Genomic DNA, 16548 nt, shown 5'->3' on the forward strand with positions numbered 1-16548 from the left:
TTGATCTTTGTTCTTGCAACACCTGTATTAATTGATTATATCTTAAGTGCAATGTAACAAAGTTATTGGATGACTAATGGATGAATGGGAAGGTGAACAGAAGTAAAAAAAAAAATGGTCAAGAGTGAGGAAAACGTTGCAAAATGCTGACTGCAGGAATGGCACCCCTGAAAAGCTGATATTCAGAACTGATGGGGTGATTCAGGGAGAGATCAGAATCAGGATAGCAGGGGATTTAAAAAGAAACTATTTGGCCAAAGAATTTGGCAGGAGTTACAAACATATGTCATATAAACAGCTGCTGGATGACTCACAAAAGAGATCTTAGCTGGCCAAGAAAGATTTCTGACTGCTAAAGAAGTCGAAGGAAGGAAGGAAGGAAGGAAGGAAGGAAGGAAGGAAGGAAGGAAGGAAGGAAGGAAGGAAGACTTTCTGTACCAAACGATATGATGCTGTGTAATATGAGCAGGAATTATTACAAATAAATATATAAATAATCTTAATAAAGTTAAAATATAAAACTTTGGAGTTGGTTTCATGCTCGCGTAGTTTCACATGCTTCTCCCATCATCTGCCAATGCAGAATTGATTATTTTAGTCCGGCTGCATTTGCAGGACTTCAACAGCACAAGTTCGGTCCTGTGACATTTGCTTGCAATGTTGTAAAGGATCCAGCATCAGGGCAGTGAAATGCTGCTTGTGACAATTGCTTCTCTCTTCTCCCTGGCCTGCAGCAACTTTAATTTTAGCATGTAATAGTTGCTGAATACAGTCACTTAAACAGAATTGTGCTTCAACTTTGCACAAGATCATTCTGTGCGTAATTTTTATCTCAGCTTAAAACCGTTGTAACTACAATGTTACTTTTTCCGCATTGTGTGCATCTATTTATTTTTCAGTTCTATTTTGATGGACTGCAGATGGGTTAGCTCTGGAAGTCTTGGGAAAAAATCCTACTTCTGTTGAAGATCTGTGGGTGCTTTTTTTTTTTGGGGGGGGTCGGTCCTGAACCGTGGGTGGGAATTGTAAAGATTCTTTTTCAGAACTAAAGCAATTGAAAACTTTGTTTTCATTAATGCCGACCTACTTGGTTAGGAAATAGCTAAGACAATAAACACCACTGCCAGCTTTAACAGATTAATAATTTTTATTTTTTTTTCTTGGCATTGGTGTTTCTGCTTTGTAGTATTTAGTCATATGGTTCTAATTTGTTGTCCAACTGGATTTTATGTTCTTTGCCACTGGTAGAGAGACGCAGACCATGAAAAACCTGAAAGGAAAACACAAGCGTGCTTCTGGGTCTGGAAAAGGGCTTTTTCGGTGGTCAGAGGCTGAGGTCTGAGGGTAATGTCATCCAGAATGGAAAAGTGATTAAAAACTACTGTTCTGGATATTGTCTCCACTGAAAGAATTCAGGCAGTGATCCTTTGTTGGAATGGTAAAAGATTTGTCTGGTCAAAGTAGGCAGATTACTGTATAGAAGAGGTGAAATTTAGGGTGCATATTGAAGATGAGAGTGGGCGAGCAGGGGAAAATCTGGCTTTTCAAACCATCCAGATGTCCTGGGGGGCTGTTGAATCATGTATACTTTATAGGGGTTTATATGGAAGTCTGCTTTGATGTTGACTCAGCAATGGATATTCAATGATTCAACTTTTACATGTAATCCTTGACTTACGACCACAATTCAATTCAATTCATTCAAAAAAAAACATTCAATGCCTGGAATGCACTACCTGACTCTGTGGCTTCTTCCCCAAACCCCCAAAACTTTAACTTTAGACTGTCTACTGTTGACCTCACCCCATTCCTAAGAGGTGAGTAAGGGGCGCGCATAAGAGCACCAGCGTGCCTACTGTCCCTGTCCTAATATTCCTTTTTACCCTTACTCTTTTTATGTATTCAAATTATGTTTATACTTTTTATCTGTAATCTTATATATGCTTGGCAAATAAATAAATAAATAAAATTGAACTCAAAATTTCTGTTGCTAAGCAAGGCAGTTGTTAAGCGAGTTTTACCCTAATATATGACTTTTCTTGACACAACTGTTAAGCGAATTACTGCCGTCGTTAAGTTGGTGATACGGTTGTCAAGTGAATCTGGCTTTCCCATTGACTTTGCTCGTCGGAAGGTTGCAAAAGGTGATCACATGATCCCGGGTTACTGCAGCCATCATAAATATATGCCAGTGGCCAAGCGTCCAAATTCTGATCACATAACCACAGGGATGCTGCAGTGATTGTAAATGTGAAAAACGGTTATTAATTTCTTTTTTCAGTACCGTTATAACTTTGAACAGCCACCAAAAGAATGATTCAAAGTCAAGGGCTACCTGTATTTCACGATTAGTCATTGGTCCATAGACAAATTTTCTTCTGCAAATGTCGTGTCCCACTCCTCCGCTGACGGCCGGGTCAGGGAAATCTGAATCAGGCTTGCCTCTGCAGCTCTGCCCAAAGTCCTAGCAAAGTCCTCAGAGCAGGCAGGAGACCAGTAAGTGACTTCAGCAAGATAATTTCGACTTTGCCTGACTCAGAGACTGCCAGAAAGCAGATCCTTTATATAGGCCATGGGGTGTGGCTCCATGACTCAGCACTCATTAAGGCCTGCCCCTCCCTTCCTTCTGTTGCCTCCGCCTATCAAGTCTTCTGATGCGAGGGTCACTCCAATCAGCTGTTGTTGGAAGTAAACTTTCCTCAGGCTCACATGCTGTGGAGGAGGGGGAGGGGTCTAGCTGCTCCGTTTGCCTGGGCATGGAGCCAGGGCTGGGGCCGGGGGATGCTCCCTCCTCTGCAGCCTGCTTGGGCATGGAGCCAGGGCTGGGACCGGGAGGTGCCCCCTCCTCTGCAGCTTGTCTGGGCATGGAGCCAGAACTGGGGCTGGGAGGCATATATTCCTCCCGTGTTCGGGAGCAGATAAGCAGACCCCGGCTGCGGTGAGAGCGGACAAGACACAACACTATCCCTCACCGCAGGACCCTTCCCCCGGGGCTGACGATCGGGATGCGGTCGGGCCGGGTTCTGCTCGTGGAAGGCCCACACCAGGTCCGGGGCATGGACGTCGGAGGCGTTGACCCAGGTGAACTCGGTCCCGTACCCTTGCCACGCAACCAGGTATTGGAAGCGCCCCTTCAGCCAGTGGGAGTCGCGTATGCTGTGCACCTCGTACTCCTCCACCCCGTCCTCGTCGACAGCGCTGGGCGGCGCCGGGCGCCAGAGGGGAGACGGCGGGGCCTCAGGGACCAGCAAGGACCGGTGGAAGACGGGATGGATCCGCATGGAACGCGGCAGGGTCAGCCGGTAGGCCACCGGATTGATGACCGCCTCGACGGGGAACGGACCAATGAACTGGTGGTCCAGTTTCTTCGCCGGCCGGTCGGACGGGAGATGCTTTGTGGAGAGCCACACGCGGTCTCCGACCACCAGCGGGGGTGTTGCTCGTCGGGAACGATCGGCGACCCGCTTGTAGTCCTCCTTCGCCCGATTCAGCTGCCAACGCACCATCTGCTGGACCGCGTGCAACTCGGAGAGAAAAGACTGTGTCTCGGGAACCGGGGAGTCCGGGGGCGCCAGAGGGAAGAGCCGCGGATGGTACCCCAAGTTGGCCAGGAACGGGGTGGTCTGGGTGGAGGTGTGTTGGGAGTTGTTGAATGCGAACTCTGCTAGGGACAGGTAATCGGCCCAGTTGTCCTGCTGTTGGTTCACGAAGCACCGGAGGTACTGCTCCAGGATGCTGATGACCTTCTCCGTCCCGCCGTCGGTCTCTGGATGGTGCGACGACGACAGGCACACCTGCACCTCCAATGCGGCCATCAGGCTCTTCCAAAAGCGAGCCGTGAACTGCACCCCACGGTCCGACACCACCCTGTCCGGCAGGCTGTGGAGGCGGAAGACGTGCTGCAAGAAGAGACGGGCTGTCTTGGTGCTGAGCTTCTCGCACCCGAGCCCGTAAGTCCACCGGTTCCCGGGCGGCGGCCAAGGCATCCGCCGGCAGTACGGTCCATGGAGGAAGAGGGTCTTGGGCGCTCAGGTACTCCAGCTTACGGGACAGGGCGTCCGCCCTCCGGTTGTGGCCGCTGGGGATATAGATGATGCGGAAGTTGAACCGGGCAAAGAATAGCGACCACCGGATCTGCCGCTGGTTCAACTTCCGAGCCGTGGTGAGATGTTCGAGGTTCCGATGGTCCGTTCGGACCTCCACCTGATGCCGGGCCCCCTCCAGGTGGTGCTGCCATGCTTCGAACGCGGCGTCATAGCCAGCAACTCCTTTACCCAGATGGTATAGTTGCGCTCGGAAGGGTTGAGCTTCCGCGAGTAGTACGCGCAGGGAAAAAGAGTGCCGCCATCCGCCGGGGCCTGTAGCAGAACCGCTCCGAGGGCGACGTTGGAGGCGTCCGTCTCCACCACGAAAGGCCGGTGCGGGTCGGGATGTCGCAGGATGGGCTCCGTGACGAAAGCCTTCTTGAGAGCCGCGAAGGCTTCCTCCTGCGGGGGACCCCACTGGAACGGGACCTTCTTCTGGAGGAGCTGGGTGAGCGGAGCCGTCAGCGTGGCGAAGCCCGGGATGAAGGTCCGATAGTAATTGGCGAAGCCCAGCAGCCGCTGGACATCCTTCACCCAACACGGGGCTTCCCAGCTGCTCAGGGCCTCCACCTTGCGCGGGTCCATGGCGATCCCCTCGGGTGAGAGGATGTGCCCAAGGAACTCGATGGACGACCGGAGGAAAAAGCACTTCTCCAGCTTGGCGTAGAGCTGGTGCTCCCGCAGGCGCTGCAGGACCAGGCGGAGGTGCTGGAGGTGACTTTCCCTGGACCGGGAGTAGACCAGGATGTTGTTCAGGTAGATCACCACGAACCGATCCAACATGTCCCGGAACACATCGTTCATAAAATGTTGGAAGACGGCGGGGGCGTTGGTCAGCCCGAACGGCATGACCGTGTACTCATAGTGTCCGTGCGGTGCGAGCGCCGCCTCCCACTCGTCCCCTCCACGCATCCGCACCAGGTTGTAGGCCCCCCGGAGGTCGAGCTTGGTAAAGATGGAGGCCTCCCGCAGCCGGTCCATCAGCTCCGGGATGAGCGGCAGGGGGTAGCGATTCCGCACCGTGATGGCGTTCAGCCGGCGGTAGTCGCAACACAGGCGCAAATCCCCCATCTTCTTCTTCACGAAGAGGACCGGGGCCGACAGAGGGGACTTGGAAGGCCGGATGAACCCTCGGGCCAGATTTTTGTCCAGAAAGTCCCTGAGGGTGGCCAACTTGGGCTCGGACATGGAATACAGGCGTCCCATTGGCAGCGGGGCGCCGGGTTGCAGGTCCACGGGGCAGTCGTAGGGCCGGTGCGGGGTAAGCGGTCCGCCTCCTTTTTGCTGAAGACGTCAGCGAAGTCCTGCAGCTCAGGGGGCACGGCGACGGCCGGGGTGAAGATGTCCTGGCCGGCGCAGGTGTGGCGGATGTGGTCGACACACTGCAGGCTGGGAAACGAGATGGCATTCTGCGACCAGGCCACCTGAGGGTCGTGAGTCCACAGCCAGGCCAGTCCGAGGATCACTGGGAAGTGGAGGTCCGCCGTCACGTAGAAGCGAATCGCCTCCTCGTGGTCCCCGATGGCGAGGCGCAAGGGCTGCGTGGCGAAGTTAATGGGTCCGCCCACCAGCTCCCTCCCGTCGATGGTCTCGGCGCTCATCGGAGGTCTACGGAACCAAGGGACACCAAAATGGTCCACGAAGGCCCGGTCCATAAAGTTCGTGGTGGCCCCAGATCCACCAGGGCGTGCGCCGGGATCCCTCCCGGCCGGTCACCCACCCCCCCCGGGGTGTCCAAAATCAGGTGCCGAGGGGGCCTGGGGTCCACGTCGGCCATGTCTGGCGGGGGTTTGGTCCATGCCCGGCCTAGGGTTTCCCCTGGGCAGGGCCTGCCCCGTTTCCCGACTGGCCAGGCCGGGATTCTGGGACGGGCATACGTGCTCCGGCGCTTCCTGGGGCATCTGGCGGCGAAATGGCGGGCTCCCCACAGTACAAGCACAGCCCCTTGGCGCCTCGGCTCCGCTCCTGGGCCGTCAGGCGAGGCCTGGCGCTCCTAACTCCATGGGCTCCTCGGCGGCCACAGGCGTGGGGCGGCCGGGGCGGGTCGGCACGGGTCGAGGAGGCGGCGGTCTTTGGCGGTTGCTGGCGGCGACAGGGCAGGCGTTGCTGGAGGCGGGTGTCGGCGCAGGCAGAGGGCACCAGGTCAGCGAGGTCATGGCGCCTCCACCCGAGCCAGCTCATCCTGGAGCTCTTCGAAGGCCCCTCTTGAGCAGCGTCCGCTAGTGCCGTGTCGTTCCAGTCGAATCATGGCACAGCAACCGGAATTCGCGATGTACTCCCGGGCGGGGCCCTTGTTGGATCTCTCCAGGCGCCAGGCAGCCGTCTGGGCCCGCACAGGGTCTTCATACATCAGGCGCAGTTGCCCCCAGAACCCCTGGTAGTCCGCCAGCAAGGGGCTGTCCCTGAGCACCAAGGGCATGGCCTACTGCCCAGCCTGGCCAGACAACAGGTTCATCACGAAGGCCACCCTGGCCCGGTCATCTGGAAAGTCCCCCGGCCGCATTGCCATATAGGTCTGGCACTGGGCCATGAAGGCCGGGAACATCTCCATCCGTCCTGAGAACTTCTCCGGCACCGGTACCGGGCTGTGGCGCTGAGGAGGAGGAGGAGGAGGTTGGACTGCTGGGGCATTCCCAGCAGCCAGTTGAGCAGTCAGCTGGGCGACTTGCTGTTGCAGTTGCTGGTTATCTGCTTGTAGCTGCTGCACAATCAGTGCCAGCTGTTGCTGATCCATCTTGTAGATGTGTGAGGGGTCAGGCAAGATGTCGTGTCCCACTCCTCCGCTGACGGGCCGGTCAGGAAATCCGAATCAGGCTTGCCTCTGCAGCTCTGCCCAAAGTCCTAGCAAAGTCCTCAGAGCAGGCAGGAGACCAGTAAGTGACTTCAGCAAGATAAGTTCGACTTTGCCTGACTCAGAGACTGCCAGAAAGCAGATCCTTTATATAGGCCATGGGGTGTGGCTCCATGACTCAGCACTCATTAAGGCCTGCCCCTCCCTTCCTTCTGTTGCCTCCGCCTATCCAATCTTCTGATGCGAGGGTCACTCCAATCAGCTGTTGTTGGAAGGAAACTTTCCTCAGGCTCACATGCTGGGGAGGAGGGAGGGTCTAGCTGCTCCGTTTGCCTGGGCATGGAGCCAGGGCTGGGGCCGGGGGATGCTCCCTCCTCTGCAGCCTGCTTGGGCATGGAGCCAGGGCTGGGACCGGGAGGTGCCCCCTCCTCTGCAGCTTGTCTGGGCATGGAGCCAGAACTGGGGCCGGGAGGCATACATTCCTCCCGTGTTCGGGAACAGATAAGCAGACCCCGGCTGCGGTGAGAGCGGACAAGACACAATAGCAAATTTGATTTGCCCCCTTTTAAAGTAATCTAAACTAGCAGCCTTACATATTACGATTGCCAATCATATTGTTTACTTATGGTCTGTATATAAAGAAAAGGCATTTTTTCCATATGTATGATTTATAAAGTGGGGTTGTGGTGATCTGCTGAATGCTTCCTGGCCAACATTTGCAGGAAAAGAGAAGTAAAGGCCCTCTCCCCATTTGCACTTAATCATAATACCGTCTTGCCTTGACTGTTCTCCTTCTGTTCATGAGATCACATATGTGTCAGATTTCATACCAGTTTCTCCTCAAGGACTTCAGAGACTCAAGGGTTTTGGAAGCTTTTGGTGCTCCTTGCACCTAGTGGGGTGAATCTAGCAAGTTTTCTACCCTGCTCTCCAAAACCCAATTTGGAGATATTGCAAAGGTATGAAGAAATTGCTTTATGATAAATAGCATGCTGTGAACGGCTGGGTGATTATAGGTTAAGAAATTTCACTTTGAACAGCTGCCAAGGTCAACAAACTACAGAGCAGCAAACGAGCTGACTTAAAGATAGAGCAATGAACTTTTTTGATCCCCATGGGCTTCTGTTAGTATTGTTGAGCATTACCCATAAGGCAATCTGGTTGGTCTGTAAAGTGCACTTCTTTTCTAAATTCACTCCCCTTTGTCATAGCCAGGTTCCCTTCTTTAGGGACTTTTCTGATTGAAAGTGGAGGCAGCTTCTCTTTGGAGAGATCTGGAGCAAACAGCTCACATTTGGCACAAAGGGGATCTGACTCTGCTCTCTTCCAGTTGCTTTTGATATTTTTCAGGGGCGAGGGGGAATATCTCAGGTTGCAATTTTAAATAGCCCTCTCCAGTGGTGGGTTTCAAATTTTTTTATTACCTGTTCTATGGGTGTGGCTTGGTGGGCGTGGCATGGCTTGGTGGGTGTAGCTTGGTGGGCGTGGCAGGGGAAGGATACTGTAAAATCTCCATTCCCACCCAACTCCAGGGGAAGAATACTGCAAAATCCCCATTTCCTCCCCATCAGCTGGGACTTGGGAGGCGGAGAATAGATGGGGGCGGGGCCAGTCAGAATTTTTACTACTGGTTCTCCAAACTACTCAAAAGTTCCGCTACCGGTTGTCATGAACTGGTCAGAACCTGCTAAAACCCACCTCTGGTCCACTTTTTTCTTAACTTCTTATACAGCTAGCCCTCGACTTATGACCACAATTGGGATGGGAAGTCATTTATGAAGATATTGAAGAGTACTGGGTCTAAGACAGAACCTTATGGTACCCCACACTGACTGACAAACTGTATTCAATGAGTAGTCCTTACTGGGCCTATATCTACATGGGGAGAAGTAAGCAGTGGGGTACCGCAAGGTTCCCTCTTAGGCCCAGTACTCTTCAATATCTTCATAAACGACTTAGATGAATAGAAAGGAAACTCATCAAATTTGTAGATGATATTAAACTGGCAGGAATAGTTAACACCCTAGAACCATGATGGCAAACCTATGGCACGTATGCCGGAAGTGGCACACAGAGCCATCTCTCCGGGCACACCAGTCTCCGCCCGTTGCTCTTCCAGTTTCCGGCGCACACATGTGTGCACACATGCATGCCAGAAACCAGAAGACCAGATGACTGGCACGCATGCGCGTCCCAGAAACTGGAAGCTCAGCTTCAAGTTTACCAACAACTAGGTTGTAGTCTTCTTTGTCGAATGCCTTGTTGAAGTCTAAGTATACTATGTACACAGCATTTCATTATCTACTAATTTAGTCACTTTGTCAAAAAATGAAATAAGACTGGTTTGGCATGAACTGTTTTTAACAAACCCATGCTGGCTTCCAGTTATAACTTTATTTGTTTCTAGATATTCACAGTTCTGTATTTTGATTATTTTTTCCAGTATCTTTCCAGGTATTGATGTTATTCATTGATTCATGTCCTCCTTGTCTACATGCATACTTCCAATGAGCCTGAAAACTTTTAGTTTTTATCTTGCCCGCTTCATGCACCTCATACTACTGCCCTATATTTGGTGATTCCAGCTGCATTTCTTTCTACCCTTTGCCCTTCAAGACGGGCCGGTCAAGGAGCAGACACAGCCAAGGCAGGATGAAGTCAGATCAGGGGTGAAATTCACTTACCTTCCCTACTGGTTCGCAAATGTGTGTGCGCCATCATCCGCGCATGCACAAAGCCTTCTGTGCATTTGCAGAGGCTGAAAATCATTGCAAAAAAGGGATGCCATGATGTCTGCACAGGTGGGAGGGGCTTTGCACAGTCAGCCCTACCGGATTGTGCAATCCGGATAGAACCAGTTGAATTTAACCCCTGAGACAGATGCATATCCTAAGCACATCCCCAAATGGTGCTCCTCAGCCCTTTCATTGCTTAAATGACAGACCTTAAAGTCTCACAAAGTGTTAAAAACTAAACTTGAGTGGCAGTAAAAGAATCAACGTTATGATAGCTGGGAGGGAGGAGGGGACACTGAGGTCCCCCCCCCCCATTTTCTTCTTACTAATCCAGGGCTAGACAGAGCAAGGAATCTGGGGATATGTCTTGATTTGCTGTAAGGTGTACTCACAGAATATACCATTAAAACTGATACCATCAAAGTTGATATCAGCCAGAGCACTGAAACTCAAAGAAACAAGGCAAGATTGGAAGATGTGGAGAGACCTGGATCATAGAATCGCCAAGAGTTGGATACAACTGAATGGATAACGTCATCCTCATCATAGTGACAGAATATTCAGATAAGGATTTTTAATTTAAAAAAAAATCCTAATGTCATCCAAAAAACAAAGTGTTATGTACAGGTTCTTCTTGACTGATTTTTTTTCCCTTGTCAACATGGGTTGACAATAATTTCCCAATAAAGTCTCTGCGCTTCGCAAATTTGCTAGGTGCATTTCTCCCCATCCATTCATACGGCTTACTTTTTCCTGGTAAGTTTCAGCTATATGGCTCTATCAGGTTGCCCTTGTGGGGCTTTACCTCCTTAGTTGTTGGTACTGGTGCTGGGAGAGACAGATAGTACATATTCATCACCGCTTGTGAATTCTATCTTTGGGAACAGGGGGTGGCCGGGCAACTGGATGCTTGGGGTCTGTGGGTGTTGGCCACTTGTCTCACTCCGGAAGGGGCAGAACATCTGGAAAAAATCACATTGACTGCTTAAAATCCTCGCTGCTGGATGTCATTAGCACCAAGTGTTGCAGCAGCAACTGACTTGGTGAGAGCATGTGTGGGGAACAAAGGTATTGTGCCTGACTAACTCTTACTCTGTGTCCTCAGCGCATCCCATTATGCCCATTCTTTTTAAAAAAAATTAGAATGCCAATATTATCATGACTTTCTTGCCTAAACCAATAAGCCATTTTTAGACAATGGTGATCAATCAAGGTTCTGGCTACTTTCCTCCAAAGTCTCTCACATGGTGTAGAATCACAGGAGGCCTTTTGGTCCATGAAAACAATTTAAACATTGCCTTTGGGAAGACTATGTTTTTGGCTCGGTGGTGCAGAGAGAGCAGACAGGGTTTAATTATTCTCAGAAAGCATCCAGTACAAAGGTTTACAACACAAAAATCTGATGCATGATTTACCGATTACATGTAAAGGAGTAATAAGGAGATAATTTGCAGGACCCCCTTTTTGGTATATAGGAAGAATGATGGAATTAAACAATTTTTTGAAAAGCTGTAAGGTGTTATTTCTGATTGGAAAAAGGGGAACTAGCAGAGATGTAGACTAAGCAGAATTAGATTTTAAACTTTTTGGTAAAATTAGTCTTTGTCAGGCATTTTACTATTTTTCAGAAATGTTTGGACTTTTGTGTGGCAAAACTTAGCAACCACTACTTGAAGGTATATTAAACAGGCCATGGAAGTATATATTTTTATAGCCTGCTGGAGCTTAGTCCAGTTCTTTAATGATAACTTCTGTTTTTTCTCCTTGAGAAGTTTTTTCTAACTTTTTTTTAAGAGTACAAAAATTTTCCTGAGAAGAAGGGTCATGTTGTGGTCCGCTGGCAGCCTGCAGACCTGGCAGCGGAGTTGAACAGTGAGGAGGCTGGGGAAGACAATGGGCCAGTCCTGGAGTCAGGGGAAGGCTCGGACGAGAGCTCTGCGTCCGAGGCAGAGATGGAGCCAGGGTCATCTGGGAGCGATGTGTGGACTCCAGAGCTCCAGAGGTGGACAGCAGAGAGGCAGAGGAACAGGAGGAGCTTGTTCCTAGTGCATGTATGCGAAGAGCTTCCAGAAGGCAAGAGCAGCTGAAGCAAAAAGGACAACTCAGGAATAAGGCCAGAAGATTATTGGCCACTCCCATAAGACTTAAAAGAGCAGCAATGAGCCGTTGGGTTCTTTGTAGAAAAGCAACGTTGATTACATTGCTTCTTGTCAGCGTCTCTTGAACTTTGTGGGGCTTTTGCCAAGAAAAGCCTTTTGGCAGGTTGCCAAAGACAACAAAGGTTGGTGATAATGCCGAAGGATTGTTTATGGAGAATTTGTTTTGGATTAAGCTGAGAATGAATTAATTCTCAACTGATTTAATAAAATATGTTTCAGGACTAATTGTGTTTGGTAATCACTACTTGGGCTGTGATCACAACAGATCATGCATATTTGGGTGTTACCTTACTTTCCTTGCAACACACTGTTTACCAAACCATGGTTTAGATTGCTATTTTAATGGAGAAGGAGAAGGGAGTTGCTGACTACATTTTACATATTTTTTGAAGTAAACCAATAATTTGTTGAAATGTACTTATTATTTTATAAACATTGCTAGCCGCACTTATAGACGGTTTCAAATGAACAACTTCTGAGGCTACAAAAAAATTGAGACATACCCACAGATATTTTATTAGACCGTGTTGTATTTTCCTTCAACTCATATAAATCTTTCACTTATAAAGACCTGGATGAAATAAACTGTTGGAGGCAAGGTAATCAAGGCCTTGTAAAGAATGGCTCAGCTCACTTAATAATGAAGAAACGCATCATGGAAAGATGGTCGCTTACTAGATGGAAAGACACAAAAATATTTACAATGATAGCAGTGGTGGGTTGCTCCCGGTTCGCCCCATTTCGGGAGAACCGGTAGTGACGGTGGCGGGAGACTCCGCCCACCCACCCAGATGTCATCAAAAATGATGTGGGCATGCGCAGAAGCGCTGCATGCTGCCGATAGCGAACCGGTAGCGCTGGGTTTTGAAACATACTACTGAATGACAGGCAAAAACATTGATAATTAACTTATGACCCTAAAAGTGTATTTATTATCAGGATCATCAGGCATAGCTCTATCACTGATTTTCAAATAAATGTTTATGGTCAACTGTGGCAGTCTCCATCTCTGCAAGATTCTGTTCCTGGAACCTTATAATAAAAGTAATAGCATTCATAACTTCAGATTCTGGTCCATCGCAAAGGGCTGCATATTCTTGATAGGCTAGGTATATTGATTCTGTGGAAGGCCGAATAGATTGATAGATGGAAAGCTGCAAAGATAAGTAAATAGGGTTGTAAATTTCTTATCTCCTTTGTTTTCATAAGACTTTGGGGATTGATAAACAGTGACGGTACTGCAGGATCCAAGCTAAGTCAATCACCTCGACCAAAGCTTTTGTCATCCCAGCTTACGAAGGTGTGCTGGAGCCCATCTTCAGGGAATTTCTCTCTAGCACCTGCTCTGTGTGTGGTACCTGTTGTATGTGGATTTTTAGATGCTGATTAGGGTGTTGATGGTTGGCTTTTAAGTCATTGGTTATCATTTGCTTGTGCTGCCCAGCCCTCACCTTTTAAGTACTTGATATGCTGGTGATAAATTAGCAGTTCTGTTGACTGATGAGGGGCCTGTTTCAATCACTTCCCTGGCTGTTTTTGTGCCTGCTCGTTCTGCAATCTTAGTCGCTTCAAAGTTGAATGTGTGTCTTTGTTTGTTGTAGTTTGAGGCTACCATTGAATTCAGGTCTTCTTGTCTGAAGGTACTGGTCATCCAGCATTGGAGATTTCCTGCTGGTGAGAAAAAAAACCCAGTCACATTCCCCAACACGGGTGAGGACTGGAGAAGGAGCTGAGTCCGAGTGTGGAACACCAAGTAATTTTTTTCCTTATCCTGTAACCGTTTTTCTTGCCATGTTCTCATGAACTTCCCCGAGGCAGTTTAATGTCATTCCAGTTTTAAAATAGAATAAATTGCTTCCAATAGCCCTCTTGTTTTGTATGTTTTTGCGGTTATGATTTGGCATGCTTTGCTGACCATTTGGGTTTACCAGAGTCTCTATAAACTTGGGCTTTATACTCCTTGAGAGGGCTAATTCTGTGGTGCCCAGGTGATTGGATTGAACTGAACCAGAAAGAGAGCTGGATTGTGCCAGATTTATGCTGCTACTTGTGTTGCCATTGGCAGCTGTCCATGTTTTCTGCTGTTTCTATTAACTGTTTTTAGTTCGCTGGTTCCTTAAAAGAACTGTACGAAGAAATGCCAGAGGCGATCGCCCGGATAGCAGAATTGAGCATCCAATTATGAGGCCACTGCTGTACCCCCTGTAGACGTTTTGTATATAATTATGTGGATTATGTGTACATCAGTGGTGGGTTGCTACCAGTTTGACCCGGTTCGGGCGGCGGTGGTGGGAGGCTCCGCCCACCCACCCAGATATCAAAAACACACTGCGCACGCGCTCCTGAAAGCAAACCGGTAGCGAAGGTAAGTGGAACCCACCACTGGTTTACATGTTTACTTCTCTTCTGTCATGGGCCTCTGGTGGCTCAGGCTGGTAAGACAGTCTGTTATTAACACAGCTGCTTGCAATTACTGCAGGTTCAAGTCCCATCAGGCCCAAGGTTGACTCAGCCTTCCATCCTTTATAAGGTAGGTAAAATGAGGACCCAGATTGTTGTGGGGGCAATAAGTTGACTTTGTATATAATATACAAATGGATGAAGACTATTGCTTGACATAGTGTAAGCCGCCCTGAGTCTTCGGAGAAGGGCGGGATATAAATGCAAAAAAAAATAAATGTTCTCATCATACGCTAAATCAATAAAAATTACCTTTGTTATATTTGAGGACTCGTACATTGGCAATACAACTTTCAGCTTGACTGGGAAATGCTCTTGAGATCAATATCACATAGATCCAGGCCTCAAGATTACTTATGTTACCATCCTCAGCCATGCCATTTGCTTACACCATTATAATTTTGACATTCTTAGGGCGATCACTGTTTTTATTATGCATGGCTCTATCAGCATTGTTGGTTTCCAGGTTGCTGTCCACTGGCTACAGTCCTGTGCTGGGTTTTGTTTTAACTCAGCAGCCTGAAGAAACCCTCATTAACAATTCCTGGTTCCTATTCCATTGTTTTGTCCCCCTCTTTCAACATTCCTGTTGAGAGACAAGTGCTTTCATCTCCTTTGCAACCTACCCAACTCATTGGGAGACAAACAGGAGCTTTGGTCAGTGAGAGTGGGAGAGATGAAGCATTTAGTACAGGGGTCACCAACCTTTCAGACCTCAGGGACCACTAAATTCATAATTTTAAATCCCGCGGACCACTAATATGATCTGCTTAATGACCGGCTGGGTGGGTGTGGGAAGGTGGTCATGTGACTGGGTGGGCATGGCCAACTCAATGTCATTTATGTCGAGGGGCACCTTGCCAGTTTCTACTCGCCACTCCTCACCTGCCCATCCTTAGGGCCCCAACAGGAAGCAGTTGTTAGAGCTAAGCAACCACTATGAGAAAGAGTTGGCAAAATAGCTCAGTTCAAATTGGATCCGACCGAGAAGGAGGCTCAGTAGAAGCACCTCACTGAGGACTAGGAGCATAGGCTTTCCAAGCAGAGGGAAGACCTGAGGGATTGCAAGGCCTGGTATTGGCACCTGGAGGCTCAGCAGGCTGAGATGGTCAGCCAGTTCCAGGCCATGATGCAGTCCCACTGGAGCAAGGCCCTCCGGCACTTTGCCACCAGCAGCACTTCCTCCAGCCTTCGTCCAAAGCCCTGCACCAGGCGGCTGAAGCAGACCCTGAGTCAGAATTTCTGCCCCACTCTGACACACACAAAAAGACCCCAAAGGGGGAGACTCTCTGCAGCAACACAAACGTTCATTGCACCTTAGTTTGAGGACCCCTAATTTAGTGAAATATTTAAAATGCTAATAATTTTTTTGGGGACCACCAAAATTTTCTCACAGACCACCAGTGGTCCACGGACCACCAGTTGGTGACTGCTGATTTAGCAGGTCAAGGAAATTATTTATACACTTACAGTGGAAATGCAAAAATCAAGATCTTATGTAATATCCAAGAAAAACCAGATATTACACTTGCAGTCGCCATGAATTTAGAAAGCTTCTATTGTACAGTTTGCTTAAGGGTTACAAATACAATCATGTATTTGAATGTGGGAGAGAAAAAGTGCTAAAATGGGATGGCAATGTGCCCAAATTATGAAGTCTCTCGGAATGAGAGATCAATTCATTTCTTTTGTTTTCATCCCTTGGTACCAACACCCATGGCCCAGTGGTGAGTTTCAAATCCCGGAGCTACCGGTTCACTATTGGTAGCATGTGGGTGTGTGCGCTTGCTTTGCGAGTGTGTGACACTTCTGTGCATGCGCAGAGCGTTTTTGATGACATCTGGGCGGGTAGGCAGAGCCTCCCGCTGCCGTCACTACTGGTTCGCCTGAACCAGGACGAACCGGGAGCAACCTAGCACTGCCATGACCTATTCCTTTCAATGCCTGCTCAGTGTTGATCATTATAGATAGTCCTCGATTTACAACAGTTCATTTAGTGACCATTCAAAATTACAACAGCACTGAAAAAAAGGGACTTATGAACATTTTTCACAGTTACAACCTTCGCAGCATCCCCATGGTCACATAATCAAAACTCAGATGCTTGGCAACTGGTTCATATTTATGATGGTTGCAGGGTTCATGTGATCCCCTTTGGCAACCTTCTGACAAGCAAAGTCATTGGGGAAGTCAGATTCACTTAAAAACTGGATTACTAATTCAACAACTGCAGCGATTCACCGAACAATTGGGACAACAAAGGTTGTAAAATGGGGCAAAGCTCACTTAATAAATGTCTGAACAACAGAAATTTGGGG

The 16548-nt window shown here is 48.8% G+C and overlaps 1 protein-coding gene across 2 annotated transcripts in view; it reads left to right on the forward strand.

The window, feature by feature from the left end:
• Positions 1–360: 360 nt before the first annotated feature.
• The window catches only part of TAC3 (tachykinin precursor 3), a 161158-nt gene continuing 144970 nt past the window's right edge, over positions 361–16548 (forward strand). Inside the window, exon 1 of one of the 2 annotated variants that reach the window (XM_058171538.1) lies at positions 361–456. The gene's annotated coding sequence lies outside the window, so the exon portion shown is untranslated. The remainder of the gene's footprint in view (positions 457–16548) is intronic. The other variant, XM_058171543.1, reaches the window with a different exon arrangement.

This window comes from Ahaetulla prasina, chromosome 2 (assembly GCF_028640845.1).
Source record: "Ahaetulla prasina isolate Xishuangbanna chromosome 2, ASM2864084v1, whole genome shotgun sequence".
Classification (NCBI taxonomy): Eukaryota; Metazoa; Chordata; class Lepidosauria; order Squamata; family Colubridae; genus Ahaetulla; species Ahaetulla prasina.